A 25,786-nucleotide genomic window follows, 5' to 3' on the forward strand; every position below is an offset into this window, starting at 1 on the left:
TAGCTCCAAACTAACTTTAACTCTCGTGCATGAAAATCTTTGTAATCAATGTTTCCCCTTAGTTTCCTTGCAGTAGTACTAAAACACCATTATCCATAAGGTAAAATGACATTACTAAGGTCTATAAATTTCTTGGATCACCGGGTAAACATTCAAAAGTTAGGCAAGCTCATTCAAGAGCTTCATACTAGTTTATACAATAATTCCACCCAAGATCACAAACAACAAACAACCACACAACAGTTCCACCTAATATCACATACCACAAACAATCATTCAACCATTCATCAAGTTCAGACCAAACACAAAACATTCACGTATACATTCTCTCATGTTCTTTACACTCATATACATTATTACTCTACTAAATTTTACTAATGTAAATCTTGAAGGGTCTCATCTTCTAAAAATGGACTTCTTTTTTTAGGTGAGCGTAAAGTCACTCTGTCAATACACTAGACCAATGGTTAAGTTTAAGCTCAATTACTCCACCAACCCTTCAATTATAATCGTGAAAAGCCCAATATAATTCTAATGTTTTGACAATATCATCAATATAAAAGCTCCTAAAAAAGAGAAAACATGGGTAAACTCAATATACAACAAAATATTTAAAGAACCGTAAAAGAATCTTAAGTTAAAGTAATCTAAATACAAGGACAACACTTAACCAAACATTATAGAGTAGATAGAGATGACAATTTCACTCAATTTGTCATGTATTCAGCGTTATTTGATTCAAATAAACTGGATTTTTATTTAGTTTGACTAGAGTTGGATGGAAAGGTAAATAAATTACACACCATCCGAACCCCTACTTTACCTCCACCCAATTTTTTAATCTATTATTTATTTATTTTTATAAAGTGGTTATTTTATTTTTAAATATAATATACTTATTTTTATCTTATTATTCATCAAATATTTTTATGGTTTTATGAATGGATATGAAGTATAGACTCTATATTATGGTTTTATAATTCATGGATGAAATTACTATTTATTTTTAAGCTTAGATTTTATTTAAAAAAATGACTTAAAAATAATAAAAAAAAAATACAGGTCAAGTCTAGTTAGGTACCGATGGCATATGTCATGTGGGAAAATCATCAACCTGATTTGATTTGTTTGAATTGGAGGTAAAGTAGGATGATAGATTTAGAAATTGTAACACGGAGTCGAGTAAAGCTAAATCTAGCTCTAACTTGAACCATTGTCATCCCTGAGGATTGTCATCCTTAAAGGTGGATAACATTTATTTTCAACACCATTTTATATGTACCATCATAACCTAAAAACATCTAGAATATAACTCACTTGTATATAAGACAAACACTAACCATACACAAATTAAGAGAATAAGACTATACTGAAGACTTAAAAGAAATAACCAAACAATGGAGAACAAAAAAAATACCACCAATGAAAATATTTTGTTGTTACATTCCATACCTGTATTGTTGCTACATTGCAATGGCCTAACCACAACACTCCAAATCTAATGACATTTCCACTACTGTTACTACTTTTCATTTCTTCACCAATCTTGTTATAATGCTAATACACTCTAAAACATCAACCTCCTTGTAAACACCTCAAATCCTACCATCTTCTTAACACTATCCTCCCAATTATCTCTCTAAAAACACATTTTAATCAAAACACAATTATCATATGTAATGTTTATAAAAACATTTTTTTTAATTTCTTCAACATGTCAATTTTGAAGATAATATAGTTATAAATTGTTCTAATGTTATTTAAAGTCTTTTAAATAAGATTAAAAAAAAAACAAATTTTTTAGGTGAGTTGTAGCAAAAATAATTCTTGGATGTTTAGTATTGACCACTAATGGCTAGGAATTTCTATCCAGAATACACATTTCTGCATGTCCCATGCAAATTATGCAAACTAATTAGTACTTAAAAGTGTATTTTTATCAAGGTTTTATATCATCATTTTGCACTTGAAGTATCAATAACTAAATAGCTAGAGCATGTTTTATAATAACATATCTAATTATATAAGATACTTTTAATTTATGGTAAATGTTCATCTTAAATGCAGGTTTATCACATAAATCAAAGGATTGATTGATAAGTTTAACTAATGAAATTGAGAAGATAAAGAGAGGGCTAAGCATAGGAAAGAGAGGGCTAAGCTTAGAAAAGAGATGCTAGTTCAGTCCAAACTGGAACAACATTCAATTATTGGATCATAACTGGAGCTGTTGAACTTGGATTTAAGTCTGCTCTATATGGATAGAAAGCTAAGACATAGGTCTAAAACTTTCATGGGAGTGCAAGATTCAAAAAGGCCGTTTTCAAGTTTAAATTGTAGTAACAACGGAGAAATCTGAATCTATCCTGCAGCCTAGACACTGTTCAGTTTTCAGCCCATATCTCAAGTTCTAGAATTCCAAATGCACAGATTCTTTTTTTGTTGGAAAGCTAAGACAATTTCTAGAACTTTCAAGGTACAACCTATTTAAATTCTAATGTTAGCAATCATGTTTTGTTCAAACAAAAAGATAAGAATTGTCACTAAGTCAAGATGTGGCCACCCACTCAATAATTAGTCATCAAATCAATAGTTTCAAATTTTGGCCTATAAAAGGAGGCATCTGCCATGCATTTAGGCATCTTGATTTTCAAATCAAGATCATGCTCTTTATTTCTTTCTTTATATTTTTGTAATGTTTAAGTTTTATTTCATGTTATATTTTCCTTAATCTCTTATTTATGATTTTCATTTCCTTTACTATACTTATGTTCTTATGTTGTTTATTTATGTTTATCTTCTTTATTATGTTTATCTAAGTTTATTATGTCAAGGTGAAAAGGTTTCACTAATGGTGTTAGAATATGTATAATATAAACTCAACATGGACTTCAATGTTTATATCCATGAAAGTTTGTTATTCACATGTTTTATCTTTTTATCTTACTATTTCTTAATACCTTGCTTGTTAAATAGTTAATCTAGATTTGTGTTGTATAACACTTGGTACAACAAATGCTTGAAACTTTCATAGCCAACCGTATGGTATAACTTACACTTGTGCTATGAAAGGAACTTGATTTGTTGTTAACATAAGTTAGCATTATGAATTCCTGACAATATTTAAAAGTATGGTCTTACTTAAATAAGATAATTAATATGATCATGTTAAAAATTTATAATGAACTATTAAGGATAAATCATCCAATTGGAACCTCCTTTGTGTGTGGTTTCCAGTTGATTAATAAAAAAAATTTATACTATACTTATTTCTAATACTATTAGTGGATCCTCTAACCTTGACAATTTTTTTTATCATTGTTTAATCCTTACATCAATATCCCATTAAATTCTCATAAACTCTTTGTTTTATTAAATATATATATTATTTCTAATTTATATAGTTCACCTCCCTATGGTTCGACCCCGGTTTTGCTGGGTCATTTATTACTTCAAAAACTCTTGCATTTAGGATAACACATTAATCTTTTAGTTGTGTCACAAAATTCTCTCCCAAATAAATATATCATTGCATGGTCAATAAGAAAAAGCAAGTAGATCAAATAGTAAGAGAAAAACAAGCAAGTTTCAATGGCTAAGGAAAGAAAAGGGGAAATAGGTTGAAAAAAACAAAAAAAGAATAGGAGTGAGAAAAGAAAAAAGAAAATAAGGGAGAAAGAATGAGACACCAGAGCTATATTGGAGCTCCAATGACAACATCCTCAAAACCATTAGGAAAATCTTGGTGAGAAGAATCTATAAACATCTAGGAAGACTGTTAAAGAAGGACAGGGTAGGTTATACATATTTCCTAAAGGTTACGGCTAACCCAAATCATTGGCGCATGCATTGCATGTGCGGTTAAAAAACCTATTGGTTGTTTGGGCTTGGCTTAAACAACTAGCAATCCTAGCCATTTAGACCTATCCTAAATGGCTAACTTTCTAGTCATTTAGGCCATGATCATATAGTTAGAATCCTATTTGTTTGTGTAAATCCAAATAGCATCTCCCTTACCCAATTCAAACTCATCTCATTCTATCAAAAACTACCCCGGACACATACCTCTATTCATCTTTTCAATTCCCAATATAGTGCAAGCTTGTAAATTCTCTACTTAGGAGTGCATACTAGGTGTACATGAAATTTTTCTATGCAAAATAAACACCCCTCTTCTCACTAATAGTTATATTATGCCAACACTTCTCCACCAATGGCATAGTAAGTATCACAACTAATGACAACACTAACCTCTCCACCAATAGTGCAACTATCCTCTCCTTAAACCATGAGGTAAGTAGATATGACCAGGATCTATAAATGCTTTTGTCACTAGGTAAGTAAAAAAAAAAAAGTCAAGCCATGCAATTTCATACACAAGCATAACCACACAACAATTCTACAAATCACAATCAACACCTAACAATTCTAGGAACCTCTAGCAACCACCCAACAATTCCAGGAAGCACAAACAACCATTGAACAAGTCATATAAGTTCATACGTAGAAAAACACAACATGCTAATACATACTCCTTACAATTTAATTCTATTTTCCTTTACTATACAATATTTTCTCCTCTTATATTTACTAACTTAGACATTGGAGCATCTCATGTTCCCATAAGAGACTTCTTTTGTAGAAAATCTCATTGACTAGTAGTTTAACCCAATAACATGACCAGTGATATGACCAAAAGATTGATGTCTTATCTCAAGTGTAGGAGTGTCGAAGTAATAAATAACCCAGCAAGACCGGGGTCGAACCATAGGGAGGTGAACTATATAAATTACAAATAATAATAATAATAATAATAATAATAAGTTAAAGAGGACTTTGAGATGTAATATTAATGTGAGGATTAATCAAATATAAAAGCAATTGTCAAAGTTAGAGGATCTACTAATAGTATTAGAAATAAGTATAGTACAAACTCTTTTTATTAATCAACTGGAAAGCACACACAGAGGAGGTTCCAATCGGATGATATATTCTTAATAGTTCATTATAAAATTTTAATATGATCATATTAATTATCTTATTTTAGTAATACCATACTTTTAAATATTGTCAAGAATTCATGATGCTAGCTTATGTTAACAACAAATCAAGTTCCTTTCATAGCACATGTGTAAGTTATACCATACGGTTGGCTATGAAAGTGCCAAGCATTTACTGTACCATGTGTTATACAACACAAATCTAGATTAACTATTTAACAAGCAAGGTATTAAGAATTAGTAAGATAAAAAGATAAGACATGTTAATAACAAACTTTCTTGGATATAAACATTAAAGTACATGTCCAGTTTATATTATACATATTCTAACACCATTAGTGAAACCTTTTCACCTTGATATAAAAAACTTAGCTAAATGTAATGAAGAAGATAAACATAAATAAACAACATAAGAACATAAGTATAGTAATGGAAATAAAAAGCATAAACAAGAGATTAAGGAAAATATAGCATGAAATAAAACTTAAACATTACAAAAATATAAAGAAAGAATTAAAGAGCATGATTTTGATTTGAACAATCAAGATGCCTAAATGATGGAAAATGCCTCCTTTTATCGGTCAAAATTTGAAACTATTGATTTGATGACTAATTGTTGAGTGGGTGACCAACTCTTGACTTGGTGAAAATCCTTATCTTCTTGTCTAAACAAAATATCATTGCCAACATTAGAACTGGAACCAACTGTACCATGATCGATCTAGGAAATTGTCTTATCTTTCCATGAAAAAAAAATTAAGGTCATTTAGACTTCTAGAACTCGAGATATGGCCTGAACACTGAACATTGTCTAGGTTGCAGGATAGATTCAGACTTTACTTGGAAGAAAACAAAATTTTTGTTCTAATGTTTAAGGTTAGGATTATTATCTTTTACTTTTTTTAATATATATATATATATATACATACCTTAAAACACAATGCATCTTTAATCCATGTAACGAGCTTTCGGCTAATGACTCCCAAACCAGTTGGTCTTAGAGCATTAGGTGTTGAGACACCCTTACGATCTTAGTAACTAGGGTTGCAAATACTGATATGTAGATAGTGAAATGTTTGATTCCCTTAAGCTTTTCTCCTCAACCCATGTAACAAGCGTTGGGTCAATAGCTCCCAAGTCAGTTGACTTTAGGTTATTAAGTGTTAAAACACCCCTTTGGGCTTAATTGCTTGGGTTAAGGAGGCTACAAAACCAAACTTATCTATGTTTTTATTATCATTATTTTTTTTTGTTTTTGTTTTTATATACTATGTCTTTCCCTTAGTTGTTACTTTTAATAAAAGAACATAAATAATGTAATAATCCAATGTGCAACCCACAATCATGTGTTAAAGTGTGTGTGTGAAAATGAAGATTTAAGAATACTTGTTAAATGAGCATATGAGCAGAATCAAGTGATAACAATACGAGAGTTTGTAAACCTGAATATTTCAAAAAGTATTTTGATAGACCTTATTAAGAATGTTTACTAAGATGTGCCTTAAGAGTCACTTTAACAAAAGAACTCCTTTTACTCTGCTATCCTAGTAACAACAGTTTTACAAATAGTTTATGAAATAGAAAACACAGTTAGTTTTTTTTTTTAATATCAACTACTACCCTTTCCCCCCCAATCAAAATGAGACATTGTCCTCAATGTTCTAAGGTAGAAAGATAGAGTATAGAAGACATCACCTGAAATAGTGAACACTGACAAACCTGAAACACACTTAAACAAATATAAGAAACAACAAAACACAATAATAAAACCAAAAGACACAAAGTTTTTACAAATAAAGGCTCAAATCCAATCTAAGCTTTTTACGGCTTTTCTTAGTTGACCAATTTATGCGACTCGTGGAGGGATCAATTACAGGGATGAAAAATTATAGTTAGTCAATCAATTGTTCAGTAGTAGCAGCATAGATTATGATTTGTCGTGCCGAAGATGTTAGAAATTCCTGTTCCACATCATGATCAAGAAAAGACAACAACTTATCATAAAAATCATCAACATTTAACAGACTTATGGGTTTATGGTGAATGTACAATTGGGCCCAAGAGGAAATATGAAATATTTCTTTCAATGTGCCTAGACCACCTGGTAAGTCAATGAAGGCATCAACGTGTTTAAACATTGTATTCATTCGATCATACATTGTGGAGACTTGTAGTTCTTCTCCAATTATTTTTCCAATGATGTCCCCTTTTGCTAAAGCTTTAGGGATAACCCCTAAAACTTGACTACCTCTTAAGAATGTAGTTGTTGCCACACTCCCCATTAACCCAAGGCTGCCTCTCTCATATACTAAATGAATCTTTCTCTCAGCTAGTATTTGACCAAGATGTTTTACGGATTCTATAAACTCTATTTCTTTCCCAAGACTAGATCCATAAAAAAACACAAATATTTTTATTTTAAAAGCTAAGGATCCTACCATTTCAAGACCTGTCTATGCTTGTAGAATGTGTGGGTTGAGTAGAAATGAAGGGAAGAAGAAGGAGGTTTTATAGATGTGAAAAGGAAAATGCAATCATATCACCTATATGGAAGCCAGCTGGAGTCTCTCTCTCTTTCTTCCCTTTTTTTTGTTCATTTCTTTTTTAAAAAAAAAGCATGTGTATGTATAGGTAGTTGTGATTGTGGCTCACATCTTCCCTTGATTTTACGTCTAAAAACAACTTGAACGCCTTTTTATGGGTCGGAGATAGACTTTCCATCAAGTTTTCTTAACAACTAACAAACAAGGTCTTTTATTAATCAGATTCCCAATACTATAATGAGCATGCTCTTTATGAAAATGGGGCCATAAATCATGAATTACATGATGCACATCTCCATTATGATAAGACTTATGAGTCAATAGAAGATTATCTAAAGACTCTCTATGTTTTGAAATAAATCCCACCTTTTGACAATTTTCACAGGTTTTGCATAATGAATATGAGTCCTTGAACATGGTGGGCCAGTAAAATCTACTTTGTAAGATTTTTGCAGTCATCTTTTTTGACAAGAAATGATCCCCATATGCCTTAGAGTGACAAAATTTAATGACACTACTTACCTAATTGTCGAGAATGCATCTTTGAAATATTTGATTAGGACAATATTTAAATAAGTAAGGGTCATCCGAATAAAAGTTTTACACGTCGCTAAAAAACTTTCTTTTGTCTCGGTTATCCAAATGAGCTAGCAAAAATCCTGAGGCAAGAAAATTGCTATTTTTAGCAAACTAAGGCATTAAACTAAGAGAAAGTAAAGATTCATCAGTTGGTGTGATGTTGGATGTCGAATCTATTATCAATTTTAACAAATGATTGGTGCCTTTTTCATCCTCGATTGCTTCCTGTTTGGTCATGGCATGAGGAAATGAAAGTGCTGGTGGAGAATTAGTCTTTTCTTTGCAATGTTAAGATTCAACCCCTTCCTTACCCTCGGAGATTGGCTCATCATCTTTCTCACAAGGTTTAAGAGAGGGTTTTTCAATAACCTTACCATTGCGAAGAGTGATAACTGATTTGACTTGATGTATGTGTTGCCTTCTGGAACTATTTGCATATGCACTATATTGCCTCTTTTGATTTTGCTGTGTTTAAGATGGAAACTTACCGTTCTCTTAAAAACTAAGAGTAGATGTGAATTTTGCAAGAGCATCTTTAAAATCTATCATGCTTAGAGCAAGTTGAGTGTTGATTGTCTCTTACTTTTCAATGAATGCATGCAATGTTTCCTCAAGATTTCTTCTAGGAGGTTGAGCATAAGGAGGTGCATATCCATGAGAATTTTAAAAATTACGGTGTGCTTGAAATAATGGTTATGAAGTTTGTGCTTTATTATTACCACTCTTCCAACTGAAATTTGGGTGATTTCTCCAACCAGAGTTGTATGTTTGCGAGTATGGGTTATAATTGGGACTTCGAAAACTGTTTAAAGCACGGACTTGTTCTTAAAGACATTCCTTAAAAGAAGGAAAAGTTGGATAGTTATTGGTTACATGTTCATTCATTTCATAGATTTGACACATAGTATCTTGAACAGATTTTAATTAACCACTCTTTTTAAATTCAAGTGCCTCGATTTTTCTATCTAAAGATGCAAATTTGGCTTGAGGTTATGATATTCCCTAAGGTTGTACATACATCTACTATGAGGTTGAGTTTTATCCGGTGCCTCATAAGTGCCTATAGTGTTCCAATTTTGAGCATTTTCAGCTAGCAAGTCTAGGTTCTCCATTGCTTCATCAGGGTCTTTATTTTCCAAAGTTTCATTGCACATCAATTCCAACATTTGTCTATCTTTAGGTGATAACCCTTCATAAAAATGTGAAACCAATCTCCATGTTTGAGTGAAATTGGTGATTTGTCTTTTAAAAGAGTTTGTTTTGTCAGATGGAAAAAACTTCTTTAAAAATTATTGTTGCATTTCATCCCAAGCATGAATGGATCGTAGTCTTAAATTTTGTAGCCATGTTTTAGCTTTATGTTTTAATGAAAAAGGAAAAAGCTTTAATATGATGGTGTTTATGCTACAATTTGAGTCATTATACGTGTTACAAACTTCTTCAAATTCTTTTAAATGCAAGTATGGAATTTCTAGATCTAAGCCATGAAAAGAAGATAACAGTTGAATAATGCCTGGCTTAAAATTAAAATGTGATGCATTAGGAGGAAAAAATATACATGATTGCGTAATTGTTCTTGTTGGATTCATGTAGTCTCTAAGTGTTCTAACCTGATTATTCTCCTTATTCTCATTATAAAGAGACTGATTATCCTCTTCAGCCATGTTTTCTAAAGAATATGAGGATACCCTACAAAGTCTATCATTTAATGTACGTGACCAAACTCTCATGTACGTGTAAGAAGAGAATAAAAAGAAGAAAAGGAGACAAAACATAAGAAACAAAAGTTAGATAAATGAAAAGTGAAAGGAGAAAAATATAACAAAATTTATAATTTGTATAGAAATTTACCTCCTCGGCAACGACACCAAAAACTTGACAAGACCAAAAGATTAATGTGTTATCCCAAGTGCAGGAGTATCGAAGTAATAAATAACCCGACAAGACCGAGGTCAAACCATAGGGAAGTTAACTATATAAATTATAGATGATAATAATAATAATAATAATAATAATAATAATAAGTTAAAGATGACTTTGAGATGTAAGATTAATGTGAGGATTAATCAAAGATAAAATCAATTGTCAAGGTTAGAGGATCCACTAATAATATTAGAAATAAGTATAGTAGAAACTCTGTTTATTAATCAACTGGAACCCACACACAAAGGAGGTTTTAATTGGATGATTTATCCTTAATAGTTCATTTTAAATTTTTAACATGATAATATTAATTATCTTATTTAAGTAACACCAAACTTTTAAATATTTTCAGAAATTCATGATGCTAACATATGTTAACAATAAATCAAGTTCCTTTCATAGCACATGTAACATCCCCCATTCCGGGTTAAAAACGACAATCTCATGTCAATAAAAAAAAGTATTTTTTTTCTTTTTTTGTAAATATATTCATGGTCTTTGTATTAAAATCAACTGGAATTTCGACGGAGCCCCCCTTATACCGTAAGGTCCCAAGTTATTGACATGAAATCTATTTACACTTCTAATAGCTCGCATCTCATAACTTAATTCCCGACCCAATCATCCTGGGTTTCAATTCCACACTTATACTCACACCCATCAACCACAATATTTAAGATATGCATTAAATAACAAAATATCATTATGGATGGATAAAAATAAATAAATATAAATACATAGACATGAAATATGGTTATATGAACTACAAGGTTAAATTCATTCAATCAAGTTTAAACATTAATTATACAAATTAAGCTATACAAACATTTTCATGTTTACAAAATATAAGGGTATACTTCGTAGAACCTAGATTACAAGAAGGGAACATAAGCTAGGATCTAATCCTGTCGTGCATGCGATGATCCTGAAATAAAATATATATTATTGAAAGATGAATATTACAATAAATATAACAACACGAATATCTAACAATTTCAACAGGGTAAAAATGCATTCATAGTTCATTCGCTTTTCCCTTATAGTTTTTATTAGAATCCCTTCCTGATCCAACTATTAATAATTGTTCTCTCTGTCACTTTCAACCTTTATTCCAGACTTTATGAAATCAAACATGATTATTTTTTTGCTTATCACATTACCGATACCAATTTCACTAGTATCATCATCATCACCTCATAGGAGTCGATGTAAGGTGATCCCCCTTACCCGGGATCCTAACATACACTAAATGTATGCTAGCCAATACAATTGATCCCCTTACTCGGGATTCTAACATACACTAAATGTATGTTAGTCCAATCATGGCGATCCCCTTACCCGGATCCTAACATACACTAAATATATGCTAGTTTACGCCTCAAATCACACTTCTCATATTTCTTTTGTCAGTGATAATTTTATCATTTAGCAATTGACACAACAACTTTTCACCTTGAATGCAAATACATTCAGTAATTTACATTTCACATTGGTAATATAAATAAATCATGGAATTAATTAGGAAGTATAGGTATGATTCACCTACTTGTAATATAAGCTCTACTCGTGCTCCCTTACTGCTGCTGTTGCACCACGCTTGTGGTCCCTCCTAAAATTCACAGGTTTATCTCATAAATTTTCCTCACTCAAGGATATGTTTTATTATAACCATATCAACAACCAATAAGTCTTTCTTTAAGTCATTTCTTAATATTTTATGTTTTTCTCATTTCACCCATTAATATTATCATTCTTTGTCCAACCACAATTATCATTCCTTTATATATATATATAAATTGTTTCCACTTAAATCCCAAATTGTCATTGTCTAGACATTGAACTGTTACTGTCTCGTTTTTGAACTGTTACTGTCCAACCTCTCCTCAGATTTTTAACTATATCTAGAGTTATAAGACTATGATTTAAGCAAGATTAGTCTTGTTGGAAAGCTAAGATACGAGGCTACAAGTTCTCTAAAGGAAGGAGAACCCAGTTCTGCCTCTAAGACAGTCAAAATTTCTCATCAACGAACCAGACCTACTACTCTATAGGGTTTGTCATGACTCAGTCTCGATTGTTGAGCCATAGTTGGAGTTCTATAACTCCAAATTAAACAAGACCAATTTTATTAGTTAGCCAACATCCAAAAAAACAATTTCTATGAGGAACCTGATCCTAATTCCTTCATCCTCCTACCTAAAATCTCTCTGAAAGTCAAGAGATGAAACTGTCCAGATTCATCAACCTTTCCATTTACATACAACACATGAAGTTTTTTGATTTAGCAACTCATACTTTTTTCTCAATTCACGTCTAAGAACTCAAATCTATAAATTAACATCCAGGCATCAATTCATAATCGACTTGAAATGACTCATAAAAGCAAGTTTAGAATACCTTACCCAGTATGAATCAAGGATTCAATCCCTCCTTTTCTTTCTAATGACAGCCGACCCTCCCCTCTTCTTTTCTTGTTCAATTTTTCTTGTCAATCCTTTTCCCACTAGTGTTTATTCTACCTATAACTCTTAATCTTGGATGGGCTTTTGAAATTTTGGTGTTTCTCTCTTGATTTGTAAAAATGAATTAAAAACTCCCTCTTTTCTTTCTTTACATTATATGTAGATCTATTTTTGGTGAGAAGAGGAGTACTTATGCTCTATAATTATTCTTATTTGCATTTAGGCCTCATTTTCTTTAAAGTGTATTCGTTTTGCCCCCACTTCTTTTTAGTTTAGTTTATTTCCTTTAATTTAATTCAGCCTTGATTTTTTTTTTTCTCAGGATTTACATTCTCCCCTCCTAATAAAATTTGTCCTCAAAATTCAAGTTACGTACCTATGTCGGAGAACAAATGCGGAAACTTCTCCTTCATCTCGGATTCTCTTTCCCATGTTTGTTCTTCTATTTGAGAGCTTCTCCACAATACTCTCACTAAGGGAACTCTCTTATTCCTCAACAACCTCTCATCTCGATCTAAGATCCTGACGGGCTTAGTTTTCATGGTTAGATCCCCTTCAATCTTCATAGGAACTTATGGCAATACTCGTGAGGGGTCTATTTTGGCCTTTCGCAGCAATGATACATTGAATACATTGTGAATCTTATCCAAATATACAGGCAATTCTAATCGATATGCAACTGGCCCAATTCTTTCCTTAATCTAAAAGGGTCAATATATCTTGGGGCTAATTTCCCTTTTACTCCAAATCGAATGATGCCTTTCCAATGAGCCACCTTTAGAAATACTTTATCCCCCACTTGGAATTCCAAGGGCCTTCTTCGACTATCTGTGCAACTTTTTTGTCTATCCTAGGCTTCCTTCATCCTCTTTTTGATCACCCTCACCTTGTCAGTTGTCAGTTGCACCATTTCAGGTCCCAAAAGCTTCCTTTCTCCTACTTCCTCCCAACAAATTAGGGTATGACATTTCCTCTCATATAATGCTTCATAAGGAGCCATACCAATATTAGTTTGATGGCTATTATTATAAGTAAACTCCACCAATGGCAGGAGATCCTCCCAATTCTCTCCAAACTCCAACACACAGGACCTCAGGAGATCCTTAAGAGTTTGAATGGTCCTTTCGGATTGACCATCCATTTAAGGATGAAATGTCGTGCTTAGATTCAACTTTGTCCCCATTGCCCGTTGTAATCTAGGCCACAATCTTGATGTGAACCTTCGATCCCGATCCGTTATAATTGAAATTGGCTCTCGTAAAGTCTAATTACCTCATTTACATACAATTTTGCCAATTTATCCACCGAATCAGTCATCTTCATAGGCAAAAACAAAGCAGATTTTGTTAGTCGATCCACGACCACCCATATGGCATCATTCCCCTTCTTTCCCCTAGGTAATTCCGTCACAAAATCCATAGAAATATCCTCCCATTTCCATTTCAGAATTGATAATGATTGTAATTCCCTTGCAGGTTTCTGGTGTTCTATCTTTACTTGTTGATAAATCCCACAGTTCGACACAAATTCTGCTATTTCCCTCTTCATATTTGGCCACTAGTAGTATTCCTTTAAATCCCTATACATCTTTGTACTCCCAGGATGAGTAGCAAATCGAGATTCATGAGCTTCTTTTAATATTTCATCTTTCAAAATCTTATCCTCAGGCAAATAAATTCGTCTACCCATAGCTATTAGCCCATCGGATAACATTTGAAATGATGTCTCTTTACCCTTGTTTACCCTCTCCTTGATCTCTTTTACTTTCCCATCTGCTTGTTGAGCCACCAAGACCTTATCTCGAAGCACATATCGGATTTTTAATTGAGCTAACAGTGATCCCTCAGGCCTAACACTTAGTCGCAAGTCCATTTTCTTTAACTCCACTATACTTTCCTGTTCCTTAAGCTCCATATCATTCATCACTATTTTTCCCTTCCTACTTAAGGCATCGGCTACTACATTAGCCTTACCAGGATGGTAGTCAATAACACAATCGTAATCTTTTATTAACTCTACCCATCTTCTCTGCTGCATGTTCAACTCCTTCTATGACATCAAATACTTCAAAATTTTATAGTCTATAAAGATTTGAACCTGTGTCCCATACAAATAATGTCTCTATACTCTTAAGGCAAACACCATCGCTGCAAGTTCTAGGTCATAAACCGGGTAATTCACCTCATGTGACTTTAACTGTCTTGATGCATAAGCAATCACACGCCTGTGTTGCATCAATACACATCCCAGACCCCCTTTTGAGACATCACTATATACCACAAACCCTTTTGTCCTTGATGGAAGGGCCAGCACAGGAGCAGAAGTGAGCCTCTCATTCATTTATTGAAAGCTCGCTTCACACTCTTCCGACCAAATAAACCTGACTTCCTTGTGGGTCAGCTTAGTTAAAGGTGATGATATGGTGGAGAACCCCTCAATAAACCTCCGGTAATATCCAGCAAGACCCAAAAAACTCTGGATTTATGTCACGTTTTTAGGCCTTTCCCATTTTAACACGGCCTTAACCTTTCTTGGATCCACAATTATTCCTTCTGCGGATATTACATGGCCTAAAAATACTACTTCCTTGAGCTAGAACTCACACTTATCTAACTTTGCATATAATTGATTCTCTTTTAAAGTCTGTAGCACAACCCTTAGATGTTGTTCATGCTCCAAGTGAGAGTTTGAATATACCAAAATATCATCAATAAATACAACCATATATTGGTCTAGGTAATGCCGAAACACCCAATTCATCAAGTCCATAAACATGGCCGTAGCATTGGTTAACCCGAAACGCATCACCGAAAACTAGTGGTATCCAGATCTTAGATTTATCTTAGAGAACACTCTAGCACCCTTCAACTGATAAAACAAGTCATCTATTCGTGGGAGTAGGTATTTGTTCTTTACCGTCACTTTATTTAATTGATGATAATCAATTCACAAACGAAGGGTGCCATCCTTCTTCTTTACAAACAATATCGGAGCTCCCCAGGGTGAGTTACTATGTCGGATGAAGCTTTTATCTAACAACTCTTGAAGCTAGACCTTTAATTCTGCCAATTCCATAGGTGCCATACTATAAGGAGACTGGGCTACAGGAGAAACTCCTAGAATAGTTTTTATGGAAACTTCAATTTCTCTAACTGGAGGTAATTTAGGCGACTCTTCTGGGAATATATCTCGAAACTCCCTTACCATAGGAATACTAGCCAAATCTATGCTACCTTTCTCCAACTCTCTTACATGGGCTAACCAAGCAGAACAACCTTTCCTTAGTAATTTTCTAGCCACCAAGACTGAGATTACACAACTTGGAATTACTTTTCTTTCCCCTTTAAACACTTTTCTTTTATCACCTATTCCTTGGATTGTCACCGTTTTGGTGAAACAATCCATTTGTGCCTTATGTTTACTTAGCCAATCCATGCCTAGAATGACATCAAAATCATATAACTCTAATAGCATAAGATCTACCCTCAACTTTAATCCTCTAATATATAGTTTTACCCCTCTATAAATATCATCGACATGTATATTCTCTCCTAGAGGTGTACTAATCGTCACCCCTACACCCAAGTTACTAGATAACACATGCAAGTTATTCATAATTCTATAAGATACAAAGGAATGACTAGCTCCAGGATCAATTAAAGCATAAACTTGCATTGTATCTAATTATAAAGTACCTGCAACCACATCAGGTACAGCTCCCACATCCTCGTAGGTCATTTGATATACTTGACCCTGAGTCCTCCCCTCCTGATTTCTGGGCCTCCCACAAGTAGCACTCGTCCCTGATTGGGTAGGCCTGATAGGACGATCTACTATCACTGATTGTTGTTGGCTTTAAACCTCAATCCTCTAACCATGGACTCTCTCGGTAGTTCTACGAGAACAATCCTTCTTTTTGTTACTCATATCCCCATAATAGTAACAGGCTCCACCTACATGCGGGCACTCTCTCCATCGATGCCCCTCACCTCTACAAATATAACATCTCCCAAGCATCACAGAGTAATCTCCAGGGTGTTGCTGCTCACACCTCTGACAAAATGGATATCCTGGTCCCTTCTACTCTATAGACCCTCCAACAGTTTTGACTCTCTGTCTAGACTGTCCTCCCCAAGCTCCTTTTCCACTGACCTATCTAGATCCTCCTAAGCTCCCTCCTGGGTTGAAACTCTCACCTCTTCTCTGGAACTAACCTGATGATTGCTCGCTCTTCCCCTTCTTTAGGAGTTCTCTCCTAATCAAAAACTCAAAATCTCTCTTTTTAGCTCCTATTGCCTGACTTTGCTCGATCACTGGCTTTGGGGTATCCTTTATTACCCTCTCCATACCTTGAGCAGCCCGTACCAATTCTCATACAGATTGAAACTGCATGGCTATCAATATCATCCTCAATTCACGCCTCAGTCCATCACGAAACCTCTCCACCCTGTAATGCTCTGTGGGAAGGTAAGTAGAGGCAAAAGCTGCTAAATCCTGAAATCTCCTCTCATATTCCAGAACTGTCAAATCTCCTTGCCTCAAATCCAAAAACTCATGTTCTTTCTCCCTTTTATGCTCCCAAGAATAGTACCTCTCCTCAAACTCTTGATGAAAATCCCTCAATCTCAATACCTCCCCTGATCTCCTCTCTCTAATGGTCTCCCACCAAGAGTGGGCACTTTCAACCAATAGTTGAGTCACACAATCCACCCATAGCTCCTCTGGCACCTGCATCTAATTTATAACTCTTTCCACTTTCCTCAGCCAATGCCTAGCAATCTCAGCATCCTCTTCGCCACGGTAAGTCATACAACCCATCTCTCTCAAACCCTTCACCCATTACACTATGGTGTCTACTCCCCTTGATCTAGGAGTCGTATTGGAGGCTCCCGCTACCATTCCTGCTACTACAGCTCTCACTATATGTTCTATAAAAGCAGGATCTGAAAATGGGTTTGATCTAGCTACCGGTGCAACTGGTGGGGGTATATTATCTCCCCCCTGTCTGTTTGCTACCTCGGGCATAGACACATCTGTATGACGAAACAATGAATCATCTTAAAGTCTTACTGACTCACCCCCTTCTAAGTACACTGATGTTGCAGGTATATGAGAAGAGGTGTCTGCCAAGGGATCCTAGTCTGCATCACTTTCATTACAAAAACTCTGGTCACTTCCCCAAACTAGGGATGGATCAGTCTTGGCTCCTTACCTTATTCTCACCATCCTGAAACACATATCAAAATCATCTAATTATTCCTGTCTCCATAATAGCAACCTGGGCTCTGATACCAAAATGTAACATCCTCTATTCCAGGATAAAAACAACAATCTCATGTCAAAAAAAAAAAAGAAACAGGTAATTTATATATATATATATATATATATATATATATATATATATATATATATATTCATGTCTTTGTATTAAAATCTACTGGAATTTTGACGGAGTCCCCCCTATACCGGAAGGTCCTAAGTTATTGACATAAAATCTATTTACAATTCTAATAGCTCGCATCTCATAACTTAATTCCCGACCCAATCATCTTGGATTTTAATTCCACACTTATACTCACACCCATCAACCACAATATTTAAGATATGCATTAAATAACAAAATATCATTATGGATGGATAAAAATAAATAAATATAAATACATAGACATAAAATATGGTTATATGAACTACAAGATTAAATTCATTCAATCAAGTTTAAACATTAATTATACAAATTAAGTTATATAAACATTTTCATGTTTACAAAATACAAAGGTATACTCCTTAAAACCTAGATTACAAGAAGGGAACATAAGCTAGGATCTACTCCTGTCGTGCATGCGATGATCCTGAAAAAAAATACATATTATTGAAAGGTGAATATTACAATAAATATAACAACATGAATATCTAACAATTTCAACAGGGTAAAAATGCATTCATAGTTCATTTGCTTCTCCCTTCTAGTTTTTATTAAAATGTTTTCCTAATCCAACTTTTAATAATTGTTCTCTCTGTCACTTTCAACCTTTATTCCAGACTTTATGAAATCAAACATGATTATTTTATTGCTTATCACATTACTGATACCAATTTCATTGGTATCATCATTATCATCCCATAGAAGTCGATGCAAGGTGATCCCTTTACCCTGGATCCTAACATACACTAAATGTATGCTAACCAATACATGGTAATCCCCTTACCCAGGATTCTAACATAATTAATAAGTAAGATTATGTCAAGATAATATTTTTAAATTACATTGATTATGAAAATAATAATATACCTGGAGGTAAAAGGGTGCGATCATCTCGCGGACACTCTACCAAAGTCATGTTCTGCATTCCTAAACAACTTCATTTCACTTGTAAGCTTGCTTAACATAATTGCATTTCCATTTTCATACTTCTCAACAACATCTAAAAGTCCAAAAATGGTGTTTGTATCTCTATCCATTAGATTGACATCATATTAAAATCAAGGATTGAATCAAAATCCCGCTGCATAAAGCTTCCTATACAATTGTCCATCCCATCTAGTGTTAATAATGTCTACGAAAGGTTGCATGTTAGCCCTTTTCCTTTGAAATCTCCTCAACATTTCTTCCTTTTCAGAATGGATAGCCTCATATAAATATCCCATAACAGGTCTATCATCACTATCAACAATTCATAGAACTCAAACGAATGGTTCGATTATCCATATAATTGATGCACATTCTTCCCAAAATGTAGAGTTCAACACATTATCAACAAACTTTTTTCCTTTATTATGTTTAGCATAAGCAAAGGAGACCCATTCCCTAGATGTCACCATAGCTCTCAAATTATCTTTGTGTACTAAAATACTTTGCAAAGTAATGAAATTGGTAGCAAAGCGAGTAGGAGCTGGCCAAAGTATTTCTTTCCCTCTAGTAAATTTCCTCATCAAATACAATAGATAGCAATGATTATAAATGTGCTTTATAATACTAGAAGCATGATCAACAACAGAACAAACTGATTATAGCTTGCCAACATCTTGAAGTATGAGGATGATGCAATGAGCAACACAAGGACACCAAAATATTGAAGGTAGTTCTTCCACCAACAACTTGCTAGCAACAACATAATTAGAAGCATTGTTAGTCACCATATGCACAATATTTTCAAGCCCAACAAATAAAACAACCTCTCTAAACAACTTATACAACAACATAGCAGTTGTTAAGGCCTCTAATGCATCTACTATTAAAAAAAAAAAAAACAATCCCTTTAGGACAATAAACTAAGAAATTAATTAAAGTCCTCCTCTTTTGATTTGTCCATCCATTAGCCATCAATGTACAACCAGTCTTCTTCCAAATTTCTCGAAAACTCTCAACAAAAATCTTCACTTCATCAACCGCCTTTGCTAGGTAATAACCACGAAGAGCATGAAAATTTGGTCTTTTATAACCTGGACCCATGACTGTTATACCATCTATAGGATGTTGATAGTAAACAGAGTTAGCAGCATTGAAAGGCACACATGCATCAATCATCCATTTTGTTATAGCAAGATCACATCGTTCGATAACTTTGTTTTTCCAACAACTTTGGAGAGACTTTTGAGCACCATGAGTTATTCTTGGAATAAAATATGCCTCTAATGTTGCATTTTCTTTCTGTTTTCCATAACTTGCAGTTGATTGTTTTAACAACATTAATGATTTTACTCTTTTCTTTTATGGTAACCTTCGGTGGTAACATTTGCTTATTACCATCGGCTTCATCATCATCATCGTCTTCACCTTTATCATCATCTTTTAATTGTTTAATCATCCTCTCTTCATGCTTTCTTTGTTCAGCACTATATAGGTTAAAATCTGCATTCATTTCTCTAGCTCTCCTTTTCTTTTCAATATTCCCCTAGAGATTCAAAAGCATTTGATGACGAACATTCGAAGGACATTTGCGACATTGTTCCACTTCTTCTTTTGCTCCAACTAAATGTTGCTTGAATTGATTAATGCCTCCACCTGTAAAAACTTTGGCACAATATAAGCATACTAATTTGGTTTTCTTACATCCCACACTAAGTTCAGGAGCTTCTCTGTAATGACCCCATGCCAAATTTGTTTTTCTTCTTATACCATTTGATGTTGATATGGAAATTGAAGGTTCAGATGAATGAGCAATTGAAGGATCACTACTTAGAGTGCTACCATGTTGAGAAGACATTTTAAGGAGCTGTAGTAAACCAAATCAATTATAAATAACTAAGCACCCACATAGATTATATTAAGAATTTAAGTCTGTAATACTATTTAATTCACAAATCAATTCTTATAATCTATGGCAATAACAAACAAATCAAAATAGTAAAATTGACTTTAATTAATCAAATTGAACTAATAATCATCCACCACTTAAGAACCACCTAGTAAAACAATATCAAATTAATCAAACGATAAATATGAATATTGAACTAAATTGTTAAGAGAAAAATAATAAACTTGTACTGGTTCTCTGTCTGGTAATGGTAAAATACTGAAGGCTAATGAGATATTAGTCTTGTGATGAAGGGCTTAAGCCTCAACTATGATAATATTGTATATTTGAATCTCCCAAATGTCAGAAAAGTGTTCACAAAGAAAGGCATGGTCTTTCCAGTAATGGTATGAATGGCAAACATGAAAACTTGGGTTCTAATCGAGTTGGAACTAGTTCAAGTGGTGAAGGTTATGATTTAATGACGAATACGGGAGATGTAGATGGCAACTTAGACAATGACATAGAATTTATTTTTGAATGTCTAAGTTGAACCCATTAATGGCTTAACTTATTGGGGATTTATTAGTGCATGAGATGGTTATTTTATCTTTAATAACATGTCAACTTGAAATGTAGTGATGTGATTTGTTTTTTTCTTTTGAAGAAAAAGGCTAGACAAGGAGACTTGATATTTTAAAATATTCATGACAATAGAGATTTCTTTGATGAAGACGACAATGACTGGGAGCTTATGCAAAAGCATGTAGAGCTTATAAAGTGGTTTTGTGTCAACTGTTATGACATTTTTTTTTCTCTCTTTTAAGAATTTGCTGGATGAAAAAAAATGATTTGTTTTCCCAAATGTCAAATAGGAATCAAAGTTACGCATATCAAAGATACTGTGTTTATAAAGTAGTTTGCTTATAATTAATGGAATAAAGGCTTGGAAATTACCTTAGAAATAATTATAGCAACAATGTTCTCTTAACAGTAATGTGTTACAGTAAGTTATAACATGGAACATTTTTAAGTTTTAACTGCAACTGCAAGTAAGGGCTTGCCACTTGAATAAAAAGAAAGATCTCAAATCCTCTCATCTCAGTAAAGAACTAAAGCTAACAGTTAGGAACAATTACTAAGAGAAATATTATAACAGTAGATAAAGCTAACAGTTACATCCTAATGCTTTCTTCTCAAGATAAATTATTGACAGATAAATTGGAATCTTGGCACCAAGATTGCCAAAATTTTGAGAGGATACACTGAGTGAGAGAAGTTATTTATTTTCATAATAGCATAGCATACCTTAACTTGTTTTGAGAGAGAAGGCCCCTAAGCAAACCCGACTAGCAAATAGAACCAAAAAAGCAAGCTCTCAGCACAACTAGTTGAAGCAAGATAGAAGAAGCCAACAATAAAACCATCATGATATTGTTACTAACCCAAGGGACAAGGGAGATGTGGATGGAGAAAGAGAAATATTCACCTCAATCACGATATTCTCCGCTTGTAGAAGCTAGATGGGATCGATTCACCAGTGGTGCCTTTAGATCAATTCACTAGTGATAATTATTCACCTCAATCACGATATTTCTTCTTCTGCTCGAACAAAAAGTAGGGCAGAGTTAAATGTTTTTTCTGCTTGAACAACTTTTACTGTGAGTAAAGATTAGATGTATATATATGCCGGGTATCACCCGGGTTTGCACGGGTTGACCAGGTCATGGGTCGACCTGCTAGGTAGACTGGTTCTGACAGGTTTTTTACATTCACCGGTCTTTTGAGGAACCCAGACCGGTCTAGCACCCAGGTGCACCAGGTCCCAAGTCGAACCGCCAGGCCAGTTTGAGTTTTATAACTCGAGTTCTAGAAATCCAAATGCATCAATTTTTTTTTTGTTGGAAAGTTGAGACAGTTTCCCAGAACTTTCATGCGAACAACCTGTTCAAATTCTAACGTTAGCAATCATGTTTTGTTCAAACAAGAAGATAAGGATTGTCACCAAGTCAAGATGTGGCCACCCACTCAAAATTATCATCATCAAATCAATAGTTCCAAATTTTAGCCTATAAAAGAAGGCATTTGCCATGCATTTAGGCATCTTGGTTTTCAAATCAAGATCATGCTCTTTATTTCTTTCTTTATATTTTTGTAATGTTTAAGTTTTATTTCATGTTATATTTTCCTTAATCCCTTGTTTATGCTTTTCATTTCCTTTACTATACTTATGTTCTTATGTTGTTTATTTATGTTTATCTTCTTCATTATGTTTAGCTAAGTTTATTATGTCAAGGTGAAAAGGTTTCACTAATGGTGTTAGAATATGTATAATATAAACTCAACATGGACTTCAATGTTTATATCTAAGAAAGTTTGTTATTTACATGTCTTATCTTTTTATCTTACTAATTCTTAATACCTTGCTTGTTAAATGGTTAATCTAGAATTATGTTGTATAACACTTGGGACACCAAATGCTTGGCACTTTCATAGCCAACTGTATGGTATAACATACACTTGTGCTATAAAAGGAACTTGATTTGTTGTTAACATAAGTTAACATCATGAATTCCTGACAATATTTAAAAGTATGGTGTTACTTAAATAAGATAATTAATATGATCATGTTAAAAATTTATAATGAACTATTAAGGATAAATCATCCAATTAGAACCTCCTTTGTGTGTGGTTTCCAGTTGATTAATAAAAAGAGTTTATACTATACTTATTTCTAATACTATTAGTGGATCATCTAACCTTGACAATTGTTTTATCATTGTTTAATCCTTACATCAATAGCCCATAAAATTCTCATAAACTCTTTGTTTTATTAAATATATATATTATTTGTAATTTATATAGTTCACCTCCCTGTGGTTCAACCCCGGTCTTATCCGGTTATTTATTACTTCGACACTCTTACACTTGGGATACGACATCAATCTTTTGGTCGTGTCACAAACTTCTCTCCCAGATAAATATATCATTGCATGGTCAAAAGAAAAAGTATGTAGATACAATAGTAAGAGAAAACAAGCACGTTTCTATGCCAAGGAAAGAAAGGGAGAAATGGGTTGGCAAAAATTAAAAAAGAATAGGAGTGAGAAAAGAAAAAAGAAAATATGTGAGAAAGAATGAGACACTAGAGCTATATTGGAGCTCCAATGACAACATCCTCAAAACCATCAGAAAAATCTTGGTGAGAAGAATATATAGACATCAAGAAAGACCATTAGAGAAGGACAGGGTGGGCTATACATATTTCCAAAAGGTTACGACTGACCCAAATCATTGACGCATGCATTGCACACGCAGTAAAAAAACCTATTAGTTGTTTGGGCTTGGCTCAAACAACTAGCAATCCTAGCTGTTTAGACCTATCCTTAATGGCTAACTTTCTAGTCATTTAGGCCTTGATCAAATTGTTAGAATCCTATTTGTTTGTGTTAATCGAAATAGCATCTCCCTTACCCAATTCAAACTCACCTCATTCTATCAAAAACTACCCGAACACATACGTCTATTCATCTTTTCAATTCCCAATATAGTGCAAGCATGTAAATTCTCTACTTAAGAGTGCATATTGGGTGTACATGGAATTTTTCTAGGCAAAATAAACACCCCTCTTCTCACTAATAGTTATATTATGCCAACACTTCTCCACCAATGGCATAGTAAGTATCACAACTAATGACAACACTAACCTCTCCACCAATAGTGCAACTCTCCTCTCCTTAAACCACAAGGTAAGAAGATATGACCAGGATTTATAAATGCTTTTGTCACTAGGTAAGTCAAAAAAAAGTCAAGCCATGCAATTTCATACATGAGCATAACAACACAACAATTCTACGAATCACAATCAACACCCAACAATTCCAGGAAGCACAAACAACCATTGAACATTGGAGCATCACACTCCTTACAATTTAATTCTATTTTCCTTTACTATACAATATTTTCTCCTCCTATATTTATTAACTTAAACATTGGAGCATCTCATGTTCCCATAAGAGACTTCTTTTGTAGAAAATCTCATTGACTAGTAGTCAAATCCAATAACATGACCAACACAAAATTATAGTTGTGAAAGATAGTCTCAAAAGTTTTCACAGCTTCATCATTTTAAATTTGAAGACAACATATTAGCATCCTTTTATATGTGCAATGTGGAGGAGCATATATGAAGGCACAAGATAAGTTCACAAATGAGTTTGACAATGTCACAATTGGGTGTTTTATGTTTTATGAGTAATACATACCTTTTTTTTCATAAAACATGACATTCTTCTATAGGTGCCAACTAGTAATTTGACCTGCGCTTCATCGTGAGTTGGATATTTTGTTTTTGCAAAAACAAATAAATATGCAAGCTTTTCAAATGTGTTTTTTGTTAAAAAAATATTCTAATTATAAATCAAAAAGCCTAATCATGCATTTAATTAAATACTTTAAGAATCATTTGTGCCAATAAATGCAAAAAAACAAAGTGTTAAAATGTTTATTTGACTCGCCTCGCTTCAAGTCAATTAATTTTTTTTTTCTATCACCAAAAAATTAATGTGTAGATGTTATTAATATGTTTTTTTAACTTCGAGTAAAAAATATAATTATGAATCAAACAGCCGATGCTAACATATAACAAAATATCATAAAGATCATATGCGTTAATAAAAATATTTAAAATCTCAAGCTAGTTTTTAATGTAGCAAATGAATGGAACAATGTTGCAATTGCTATAATGAAACAAAATTTTCTTAGTCTTTGTATAATATTTTTTTAAACAATAGTGTAGAAAAAAAATTACAAAAAAATAAAGATACAAGTAAAAATGGTATAAATAGTCCAAATATAAAGTGATAAATATTCAAAGTGTAAAAAATAAAAAATAAAAATCAATATTTGTTTTCCAAAAAAAAGACTGTAAAGAAGAAGAAAGGAAAAACTAAAAAAATATTAAAAAAAAATAAAGACAAGAAAAAAGAAAGATTGTGATAAATAAGTCAAGTGTAAAATGATAAAAATGTCTAGTATGAAGATAG

This window comes from Populus alba, chromosome 8, assembly GCF_005239225.2.
Source record: "Populus alba chromosome 8, ASM523922v2, whole genome shotgun sequence".
Lineage (NCBI taxonomy): Eukaryota > Viridiplantae > Streptophyta > Magnoliopsida > Malpighiales > Salicaceae > Populus > Populus alba.